Source organism: Nerophis lumbriciformis, linkage group LG04 (genome assembly GCF_033978685.3).
Source record: "Nerophis lumbriciformis linkage group LG04, RoL_Nlum_v2.1, whole genome shotgun sequence".
Lineage (NCBI taxonomy): Eukaryota > Metazoa > Chordata > Actinopteri > Syngnathiformes > Syngnathidae > Nerophis > Nerophis lumbriciformis.
In genome coordinates, this window is record NC_084551.2 from 57,247,501 (window position 1) to 57,260,000 (window position 12,500).

The 12,500-nt window shown below is 41.1% G+C and overlaps 1 protein-coding gene across 5 annotated transcripts in view; it reads right to left on the reverse strand.

The window, feature by feature from the left end:
* Window positions 1-11,112, reverse strand: part of myh14 (myosin, heavy chain 14, non-muscle) — a 149,939-nt gene extending 138,827 nt beyond the window's left edge. For all 5 annotated transcript variants that reach the window (XM_072913082.1, XM_072913081.1, XM_072913080.1 and 2 more), the window contains exon 1: window positions 10,930-11,112. The gene's annotated coding sequence lies outside the window, so the exon portion shown is untranslated. The remainder of the gene's footprint in view (window positions 1-10,929) is intronic.
* Between the last annotated feature and the right edge of the window lie 1,388 nt (window positions 11,113-12,500).

Genomic DNA, 12,500 nt, shown 5'->3' on the forward strand with positions numbered 1-12,500 from the left:
TACTTGACAAAAAATGGTGAAATAACTGAAAACATGTTTTATATTCTAGTTTCATCAAAATAGCCACCCTTTGCTCTGATTACTGCTTTGCACACTCTTGGCATTCCCTCCATGATCTTCAAGAGGTAGTCACCTGAAATGGTTTTCACTTCACAGGTGTGCTTGCACACACACACGCACACACGCACACACGCACACACACACACCCCATTTCCATATGAGTTGGGAAATTGTGTTGGATGTAAATATAAACGGAATACAATGATTTGCAAATCATTTTCAAGCCATATTCAGTTGAATATGCTACAAAGACAACATATTTGATGTTCAAACTCATAAACTTGTTTTTTTTGCAAATAATCATTAACTTTAGAATTTGATGCCAGCAACACGTGACAAAGAAGTTGGGAAAGGTGGCAATAAATACTGATAGTTGAGGAATGCTCATCAAACACTTATTTGGAACATCCCACAGGTGTGCAGGCTAATTGGGAACAGGTGGGTGCCATGATTGGGTATAAAAGTAGATTCCATGAAATGCTCAGTCATTCACAAACAAGGATGGGGCGAGGGTCACCACTTTGTCAACAAATGCGTGAGCAAATTGTTGAACAGTTTAAGAAAAACCTTTCTCAAGCAGCTATTGCAAGGAATTTAGGGATTTCACCATAATATCATCAAAGGGTTCAGAGAATCTGGAGAAATCACTGCACGTAAGCAGCTAAGCCCGTGACCTTCCATCCCTCAGGCTGTACTGCATCAACAAGCGACATCAGTGTGTAAAGGATATCACCACATGGGCTCAGGAACACTTCAGAAACCCACTGTCAGTAACTACAGTTGGTCGCTACATCTGTAAGTGCAAGTTAAAACTCTCCTATGCAAGGCGAAAACCGTTTATCAACAACACCCAGATACATACAGGTAAAAGCCAGTAAATTAGAATATTTTGAAAAACTTGATTTATTTCAGTAATTGCATTCAAAAGGTGTAACTTGTACATTATATTTATTCATTGCACACAGACTGATGCATTCAAATGTTTATTTCATTTAATTTTGATGATTTGAAGTGGCAACAAATGAAAATCCAAAATTCCGTGTGTCACAAAATTAGAATATTACTTAAGGCTAATACAAAAAAGGGATTTTTAGAAATGTTGGCCGACTGAAAAGTATGAAAATGAAAAATATGAGCATGTACAATACTCAATACTTGGTTGGAGCTCCTTTTGCCTCAATTACTGCGTTAATGCGGCGTGGCATGGAGTCGATGAGTTTCTGGCACTGCTCAGGTGTTATGAGAGCCCAGGTTGCTCTGATAGTGGCCTTCAACTCTTCTGCGTTTTTGGGTCTGGCATTCCGCATCTTCCTTTTCACAATACCCCACAGATTTTCTATGGGGCTAAGGTCAGGGGAGTTGGCGGGCCAATTTAGAACAGAAATACCATGGTCCGTAAACCAGGCACGGGTAGATTTTGCGCTGTGTGCAGGCGCCAAGTCCTGTTGGAACTTGAAATCTCCATCTCCATAGAGCAGGTCAGCAGCAGGAAGCATGAAGTGCTCTAAAACTTGCTGGTAGACGGCTGCGTTGACCCTGGATCTCAGGAAACAGAGTGGACCGACACCAGCAGATGACATGGCACCCCAAACCATCACTGATGGTGGAAACTTTACACTAGACTTCAGGCAACGTGGATCCTGTGCCTCTCCTGTCTTCCTCCAGACTCTGGGACCTCGATTTCCAAAGGAAATGCAAAATTTGCATGGTTGGGTGATGCTTTGGGGTGCCATGTCATCTGCTGGTGTCGGTCCACTCTGTTTCCTGAGATCCAGGGTCAACGCAGCCGTCTACCAGCAAGTTTTAGAGCACTTCATGCTTCCTGCTGCTGACCTGCTCTATGGAGATGGAGATTTCAAGTTCCAACAGGACTTGGCGCCTGCACACAGCGCAAAATCTACCCGTGCCTGGTTTACGGACCATGGTATTTCTCTTCTAAATTGGCCCGCCAACTCCCCTGACCTTAGCCCCATAGAAAATCTGTGGGGTATTGTGAAAAGGAAGATGCAGAATGCCAGACCCAAAAACGCAGAAGAGTTGAAGGCCACTATCAGAGCAACCTGGGCTCTCATAACACCTGAGCAGTGCCAGAAACTCATCGACTCCATGCCACGCCGCATTAACGCAGTAATTGAGGCAAAAGGAGCTCCAACCAAGTATTGAGTATTGTACATGCTCATATTTTTCATTTTCATACTTTTCAGTTGGCCAACATTTCTAAAAATCCCTTTTTTGTATTAGCCTTAAGTAATATTCTAATTTTGTGACACACGGAATTTTGGATTTTCATTTGTTGCCACTTCAAATCATCAAAATTAAATGAAATAAACATTTGAATGCATCAGTCTGTGTGCAATGAATAAATATAATGTACAAGTTACACCTTTTGAATGCAATTACTGAAATAAATCAAGTTTTTCAAAATATTCTAATTTACTGGCTTTTACCTGTATATATACACAGGTAAAAGCCAGTAAATTAGAATATTTTGAAAAACTTGATTTATTTCAGTAATTGCATTCAAAAGGTGTAACTTGTACATTATATTTATTCATTGCACACAGACTGATGCATTCAAATGTTTATTTCATTTAATTTTGATGATTTGAAGTGGCAACAAATGAAAATCCAAAATTCCGTGTGTCACAAAATTAGAATATTGTGTAAGGGTTAAATTTTGAAGAACCCTGGTGCCACAAACTAATCAGCTGATTAACTCAAAACACCTGCAAAGGGCTTTAAATGGTCTCTCAGTCCAGTTCTGAAGCCTACACAAACATGGGGAAGACTTCAGATTTGACAGCTGTCCAAAAGGCAACCATCGACACATTGCACAAGGAGGGAAAGACACAAAAGGTTATTGCTGAAGAGGCTGGCTGTTCTCAGAGCTCTGTGTCCAAACACATTAATGGAGAGGCAAAGGGAAGGAAAAACGGTGGTCAGAAAAAGTGTACAAGCGATAGGGATCACCGCGCCCTGGTCAAGATTGTGAAAAAAAACCCATTCAAAAATGTGGGGGAGATTCAGAAGGAGTGGACAGCTGCTGGAGTCAGTGCTTCAAGATCCACCACCAAGAGACGCTTGAAAGACATGGGTTTCAACTGCCGCATACCTCGTGTCAAGCCACTGTTGACCAAGAAACAGCGCGAAAAGCGTCTCACCTGGGCTAAGGAAAAAAAGAGCTGGACTGCTGCTGAGTGGTCCAAAGTCATGTTTTCTGACAAAAGCAAATTTTGCATTTCCTTTGGAAATCGAGGTCCCAGAGTCTGGAGGAAGACAGGAGAGGCACAGGATCCACGTTGCCTGAAATCTAGTGTAAAGTTTCCACCATCAGTGATGGTTTGGGGTGCCATGTCATCTGCTGGTGTCGGTCCACTCTGTTTCCTGAGATCCAGGGTCAACGCAGCCGTCTACCAGCAAGTTTTAGAGCACTTCATGCTTCCTGCTGCTGACCTGCTCTATGGAGATGGAGATTTCAAGTTCCAACAGGACTTGGCGCCTGCACACAGCGCAAAATCTACCCGTGCCTGGTTTACGGACCATGGTATTTCTGTTCTAAATTGGCCCGCCAACTCCCCTGACCTTAGCCCCATAGAAAATCTGTGGGGTATTGTGAAAAGGAAGATGCAGAATGCCAGACCCAAAAACGCAGAAGAGTTGAAGGCCACTATCAGAGCAACCTGGGCTCTCATAACACCTGAGCAGTGCCAGAAACTCATCGACTCCATGCCAAGCCGCATTAACGCAGTAATTGAGGCAAAAGGAGCTCCAACCAAGTATTGAGTATTGTACATGCTCATATTTTTCATTTTCATACTTTTCAGTTGGCCAACATTTCTAAAAATCCCTTTTTTGTATTAGCCTTAAGTAATATTCTAATTTTGTGACACACGGAATTTTGGATTTTCATTTGTTGCCACTTCAAATCATCAAAATTAAATGAAATAAACATTTGAATGCATCAGTCTGTGTGCAATGAATAAATATAATGTACAAGTTACACCTTTTGAATGCAATTACTGAAATAAATCAAGTTTTTCAAAATATTCTAATTTACTGGCTTTTACCTGTATATATACATATACACACACACACACACACACATATATATATATACATACATATACATATACACACACACACACACACACACATACATATATATATATATATATATATATATATATATATATATATATATACACACACACATACATATATATACACATTCAATCTTACTCTCACACACACACACATACATACATACATACATACATACATATACACACACACACACACACACACACACACACACACACACACACACACACACACACACACACACACACACACACACACACACACACACACACACACACACACACACACACACACACACACACACAGGGGGGCAGCAAGACCTTCTCTGCTGGCCTAACATAACCAGAAATCATGATCATAATTTAAGATAAAAGTATTTTTTCATGGACTTTCCTTAAATATGTAAAAGTATTCATATTGTCTTCTTGTCATATTATGCTCCTTCCAGTGCTGCAAGTGAACGGACACATACAGTTGATAGATAATTACACATACAGTTGATAGATAATACACATACAGTTGATAGATAATTACACATAGCTGATAGTTACACATACAGTTGATAGATCATTGCCATAGCCAATTAGATCCGCCATGCTTACCTTTTTCCTACCTTTTCTACTGAGGGCACCTATGGAAGTATTTTTCTAGCAAAACTATTTGCAAATGTGTATTTCAGTCTGTAATCCCAGTCACGTTTGTGTGTCTGTGTACTCATTTGTGTGTCTGTATCTCCATCTGTGTGTCTGTAATCAGATCGATGTGTCCGTGTACTCATTTGTGTGTCTGTATCTGCATCTGTGTGTCTGTAATCATATCGATGTGTCTGTGTACTCATTTGTGTGTCCATGTACTCAATTGTGTGTCCGTGTACTCATTTGTGTGTCTGTATCTCCATCTGTGTGTCTGTAATCAGATCCATGTATCTGTGTACTCATTTGTGTGTCTGTGTACTCATTTGTGTGTCTGTATCTCCATCTGTGTGTCTGTAATCAGATCCATGCATCTGTGTACTCATTTGTGTGTCTGTGTACTCCTTTGTGTGTCCGTGTACTCATTTGTGTGTCCATGTACTCATTTGTGTGTCTGTGTACTCATTTGTTTGTCTGTATCTCCATCTGTGTGTCTGTAATCAGATTCATATGTTCGTGTACATGTGTCTGTGTACTCATTTGTGTGTCTGTGTACTCATTTGTGTGTCTGTATCTCAATCTGTGTGTCTGTAATCAGATGCATGTGTCCATGTATTCATTTGTGTAAGTGTATCTCCATCTGTGTGTTTGTGTACTCATTTGTGTAAGTGTATCTCCATCTGTGTGTTTGTGTACTCACTTGTGTGTCCGTGTACTCATTTGTGTGTCTGTGTCTCCATCTGTGTGTCTGTAATCAGATCCATGTGTCTGTGTACTCATTTGTGTGTCCGTGTACTCATTTGTGTGCCTGTATCTGCATCTGTGTGTCTGTAATCAGATCCATGTATCTGTGTACTCATTTGTGTGTCCGTGTACTCATGTGTGTCCGTGTACTCATTTGTGTGTCCGTGTACTCATTTGTGTGTCCGTATCTCCATCTGTGTGTCTGTAATCAGATTCATGTGTCTGTCTACTATTTTGAGTGTCTGTGTACTCATTTGTGTGTCCGTATACTCATTTGTGTGTCTGTATCTCCATCTGTGTGTCTGTAATCAGATCCATGTGTCTGTGTACTCATTTGTGTGGCTGTGTACTCATTTGTGTGTCTGTATCTCCATCTGTGTGTCTGTAATCAGATCCATGTGTCTGTGTACTCATTTGTGTGTCTGTGTATTCATTTGTGTGTCCGTGTACTCATTTGTGTGTCCGTGTACTCATTTGTGTGTCCGTATCTCCATCTGTGTGTCTGTAATGAGATTCATGTGTCTGTCTATTTTGTGTGTCTGTGTACTCATTTGTGTGTCCGTGTACTCATTTGTGTGTCTGTATCTCCATCTGTGTGTCTGTAATCAGATCCATGTGTCTGTGTACTCATTTGTGTGTCTGTGTACTCATTTGTGTGTCTGCATCTCCATCTGTGTGTCTGTAATTAGATCCATGTGTCTGTGTACTCATTTGTGTGTCTGTGTATTCATTTGTGTGTCCGTATCTCCATCTGTGTGTCTGTAATCAGATCCATGTGTCTGTGTACTCATTTGTGTGTCTGTGTACTCATTTGTGTGTCTGTATCTCCATCTGTGTGTCTGTAATCAGATCCATGTGTCTGTGTACTCATTTGTGTGTCTGTGTATTCATTTGTGTGTCCTGTGTACTCATTTGTGTGTCCGTGTACTCATTTGTGTGCCTGTATCTCAATCTGTGTGTCTGTAATCAGATCCATGTGTCTGTGTACTCATTTGTGTAAGTGTATATCCATATGTGTGTGTGTAATCCCATTCACGTGTCTGTGTACCCATTTGTGTGCAATCCCATCCATGCGTGCGTGTTTTAATTTGTGTGTCCGTATATCTATTTTGGGCGTGTTTAATAAAAACATTTAAAAATCTGTCTGTCCATATTTTGATCTGTGTGTGCGCGTGTATTCAAATTTGTGTGAAGCAGGAACTCTGGTTGGTTGTCTTTTTTTACACGAGACTTTGCCTAAACTTCTTCCGTGTAAGATTTGTGTGTCCGGGCAAAAAAACAAAACAAAAAAACCTGCAACTTCACCTTTCCTTTCCCTATACTTGCACCCAATCATGTTTTTCTGATCCGATTACACACACACAGATTAAGATACAGACACACAAATATTACACAGACACATGAATCGTATTACAGACACACAGATTGAAATACACATTTGCAAATAGTTTTGCTACAAAATTCCACAGAAAAAAAATGTCTGTCCGTATTTAATCTGTGTGAGTGTGTGTGTATTCAGATTTGTGTGTAGCAAGAAACTTTGTTGGTTGTCTTTTTTACACGTGGTTTGTGTGTCCGTGTCCAAAGACTTGTATGTCTGCAACTTCACCTTTCCTTTCCCTATTGCAACCACTCACGTTGTTCTGACACACAGATTGAGATACAGACACACAAATTATTACACAGACACATGAATCGTATTACAGACAGACAGACTGAATTACACATTTGCAAAGTTTGTTACACCAATACTTCCCACCCACAAAAAACCTGCCCGTCCGTATTTTGATCTGTGTGTGTGTATGTGCATTCAAATTTGTGTGAAACAGGAACCCTGATTGGTTGTCTTTTTTTACACAAGACTTTGGCGATACTTCTTCCGTGTAAGATATGTGTGTCTAGGTTAAAAAAAAAAACCCTGTCTGTCTGCAGGGTTAAAAAAAGAAAAAACCCGTCTGTCTGCAACTTCACCTTTCCTTTTTCTATACTCACCACTTGCACCCAATCATGTTATTCTGATCTGGTTACACACACAGATTGAGATACAGACACACACGAGTACACAGACACATGAATGGTATTACAGACGCACAGATTGCAAATAGTTTTGCTACAAAATTCCCCAGAAAAAAATCTGTCCATATTCAATCTGTGTGAGTGTGTGTGTATTCAGATTTGTGTGTAGCAAGAGACTTTATTGGTTGTCTTTTTGACACGTGATTTGTGTGTCCATGTCCAAAGACTTGTCTGTCTGCAACTTCACTTTTCCTTTCCCTATTGCAACCACTCATGTTATTCTGACACACAGATTGAGATACAGACACACAAATGAGTACGTAGACACATGAATCGTATTACAGACGCACAGACTGAAATACATCTTTGCAAATAGTTTGCTACAACGTTACTTCTCCCCACAAAAAAACCTGCCCGTCCGTATTTTGATCTGTGTGTGTATGTGTATTCAAATTTGTGTGAAGCAGGAACCCTGATCGGTTGTCTTTTTTTACACAAGACTTTGCCGACACTTCTTCCGTGTAAGATTTGTGTGTCCGGGTTTAAAAAAAAACCCTGTCTGTCTGCAACTTCACCTTTCCTTTCCCTATACTCACCACTTGCACCCAATCATGTTATTCTGATCAGATTACACACACACACAGATTGAGATACAGACACACATGTCATTCTGATCAGATTACACACACACACAGATTGAGATACAGACACACACATGAGTACACAGACACGTGAATGGTATTACAGACGCGCAGATTGCAAATAGTTTTGCTACAAAATTCCCCAGAAAAAAATCTGTCCGTATTCAATCTGTGCGAGTGTGTGTGTATTCAGATTTGTGTGTAGCAAGAGACTTTATTGGTTGTCTTTTTGACACGTGATTTGTGTGTCCATGTCCAAAGACTTGTCTGTCTGCAACTTCACTTTTCCTTTCCCTATTGCAACCACTCATGTTATTCTGACACACAGATTGAGATACAGACACACAAATGAGTACGCAGACACATGAATCGTATTACAGACGCACAGACTGAAATACACCTTTGCAAATAGTTTGCTACAACGTTACTTCTCCCCACAAAAAAAACCTGCCCGTCCGTATTTTGATCTGTGTGTGTATGTGTATTCAAGTTTGTGTGAAGCAGGAACCCTGATCGGTTGTCTTTTTTTTACACAAGACTTTGCCGACACTTCTTCCGTGTAAGATTTGTGTGTCCGGGTTTAAAAAAAAAACCTGTCTGTCTGCAACTTCACCTTTCCTTTCCCTCTACTCACCACTTGCACCCAATCATGTTATTCTGATCTGGTTACACATACACAGATTGAGATACAGACACACAAATATACACAGACACATGAATCGTATTACAGACGCACAGATTGAGAAAGATTTGTGTGTCCGGGTTAAAAGAAAACACCAGTCTGTCTGCAACTTCACATTTCCTTTCCCTATACTCACCACTTGCACCCAATCATGTTATTCTGATCAGATTACACACACACAGATTGAGATACAGACACACACATGAGTACACAGACACGTGAATGGTATTACAGACGCACAGATTGCAAATAGTTTTGCTACAAAAACTCACCACTTGCACCCAATCATGTTATTCTGATCTGGTTACACACACACAGATTGAGATACAGACACACACAATCAGATTACAGACGCACAGATAAAAGATACGCATTTGCTACAATACTGCAACTGTTTTTGGACGGGCTTGTACTGGAAATGTCATTTTGTCATCCTTTCTGTAAAGCGCAACTACAATAAAAGTTCCATTTTCCTTTCCACGCTGCATAACGCGGCAAGTGGCAGGAATCAGAAATGTGAACAATGTCGCGCGCGCGGGGAAAGCATTTGCATAAAAGTTGTCATCATAAACCCTTGTGTTATGTGCAGCTGTGAGAGCGTGGGAGACTCATTTGTCCACAATTCTGTCTTGTTAGTCCTGTTCCCACACACACACACACACACACACACACACACACACACACACACACACACACACACACACACACACACACACACACACACACACTTTTGTATTTGTACCTTCATGAGAAAAATGCCTCCCTCTTTAGGACCAGCCTTTCTAGATATATAAATAAGTGTATTTACAACATTAATAATATATACATACTATGCATATATAAAAAAAGCCTGTTGTGAAAAATGAGTTGGAATTTCACAAGAAAAAGGTCACAATTTCACAAGAAAAAGGTCACAATTTCACAAGAAAAACTTAGAATGTTGGCAGTATTATAATAAAAGTCGTAGTTTTACTCAACGCAATTCAAAATTTGACAAGAAAAACTGAACATTTGTGCAATATTACGATAAAAGTTGGACTTTTACTCAACAACAGGCGCAATTATACAAGAAATGCTTTAAATTTTGACAATTTTATGAAAAGAGTCGTCATTTTACTCGACAAGTCACAATTTAATAAGAAAACTAAAAAATGTTGGCAATATTATAATAATAATCTGAATTTTACTTGGCAAAATTATGAAAAGTAGAAGCTAACTGTTAATGGCCACTATAGTCTTAGTATTTGTTCATCCTATGGTCACATATGGCTTGTCTTACGTCAGCACAGGAAGTTGTAAAATCAGCTGTTCACCTGGCGGCTTTTTTCGGGGATGAATAAGGGAAGTCCTTCTTTAGCTGCCATCTTGTTTTATCATATATTGCTGCCTTTGCACCTGTCAATCTTTACTTGTGTATGTACATTAAATCAACAGAAAGATCCTGACTTTGGAGCAATGTTCACGGACTCTAGTATTATGGCTCTCTACCCGATGCAATGGTTTTCCCTATTGGGACCATGATTTTGGTCGTAACTTGTTAAGACACACACACACACACACACACACACACACACACACACACACACACACACACACACACACACACACACACACACACACAAGCAAAGCCTCCATAGCAACATCCGGATAGACAATAACTTCAAGGAGAGGGGGGTCAGTTCCTGATTGTGTCTTTAGCTATTTTTACTGATTGTGTCTTTAGCTGTGTGCACCGGGCAGGGTCTGGACACGCCTTTCTTTCTCCCCAAGGTGCATGATGAGACGTTTTATCAGCAGGCCCTATTAAAGCTATAATGATGACAGCAAAGCAGCCACACCTTCCAACTAGCCAACAAAAAACCCCGTAGACTATATATGTGTCGTGTTTTCAATATATATTGTCTTTGTCGGACTCAAAGAGAATTGGAGAGGCGTCTTTTAAACAAAGGTAAAGCCCGTGAACGCCTCACCCCCAGCAATGACTACACAGGAATATGAGACGTTCAAGGGTGTCGATCACGCCGGCTTCTCTTTAAGTTGGATTAGCCCTTACCTTCGCTCCAAGTGGTTAAAGGTGCGCCGAGGAGCGTCCGGAAGCTGTTTCGTGGGTGTTTCGCTGAGTGAAAGGTGTGTTGTCTACCGCATATGCGTCTATTATCATCGCACCGTTCCAAGCCCCAGCCAGCGGCGCCGCTCCAACACACACCAGCGTCCTTAAAGTAGACGCACAGAAGCGGCGTGAGGGCAAAGGCTTCACCGCTTCCGGTACGGGCGCCAATCAGAAGCGACAAGAAGGCGGCGCCGGCCAATGAAAAGCTACAACGGAGCAGTAAAGACCCGCCCCCCCGTGGACTGGCTCGACGGGCGCCAACACGGAAGCGGTGACGAATGGCGTCTTTGGGAAGCTCAAAGCGATGACGTCCTTAGCCAATGATGACAGGCGCGGGGCGGGACTAAAGATGATTGACGTGAGCGAAGAGCCAACCGGAGCGACGCAGCAGGTGCCTTGTGCGTCAGCCCTCGCGCCAGAGTACGGAGACTCGCGCCCCCCTTTGTTCGTGCACGACGCGGCCGCAGACCCGCGAAGACAGACACTGACCTGGGGTCGGTTCTTTCTTTGCGCTCGAGCCAGCACCACACGCGTTTGGACTCAAAGATCTGACTGCAGGTCAGAGAGACAATGCTACCTGAACATTAGCTCCCAAGCTACCTGACGTTTATTATGACGATTTCAAGATCAATTCCACCCAAAAAAAACAGGAATGTACTTTTTGGGGATATAATCTGTAATTAAATATACACACAAATTAGGATACAGCTCAGTAAGTTCATGTTTTTGGACATAGAATGAATTCAACATAGTTTTGCGTTTGTTTATATCTGGTTAAGGAAATGGTTTAGTTTATTTCTGGTTATACAAAGAGTTGTGAAATTGTGTTAGATGTAAATATAAACGGAATACAAAGATTTGCAAATCCTTTTCAAGCCATATTCAGTTGAATATGCTACAAAGACAACATATTTGATGTTCAAACTCATAAACATTTTTTTTTGTTGTTGCAAATAATCATTAACTTTAGAATTTGATGCCAGCAACACGTGACAAAGAAGTTGGGAAAGGTGGCAATAAATACTGATAAAGTTGAGGAATGCTCATCAAAGACTTATTTGGAACATCCCACAGGTGAACAGGCTAATTGGGAACAGGTGGGTGCCATGATTGGGTATAAAAGTAGATTCCATGAAATGCTCAGTCATTCACAAACAAGGATGGGGCGAGGGTCACCACTTTGTCAACAAATGCGTGAGCAAATTGTTGAACAGTTTAAGAAAAACCTTTCTCAAGCAGCTATTGCAAGGAATTGAGGGATTTCACCATCTATGCTCCGTAATATCATCAAAGGGTTGAGAGAATCTGGAGAAATCACTGCACGTAAGCAGCTAAGCCCGTGACCTTCCATCCCTCAGGCTGTACTGCATCAACAAGCCACATCGGTGTGTAAAGGATATCACCACATGGGCTCAGGAACACTTCAGAAACCCACTGTCAGTAACTACAGTTGGTCGCTACATCTGTAAGTGCAAGTTAAAACTCTCCTATGCAAGGCGAAAACCGTTTATCAA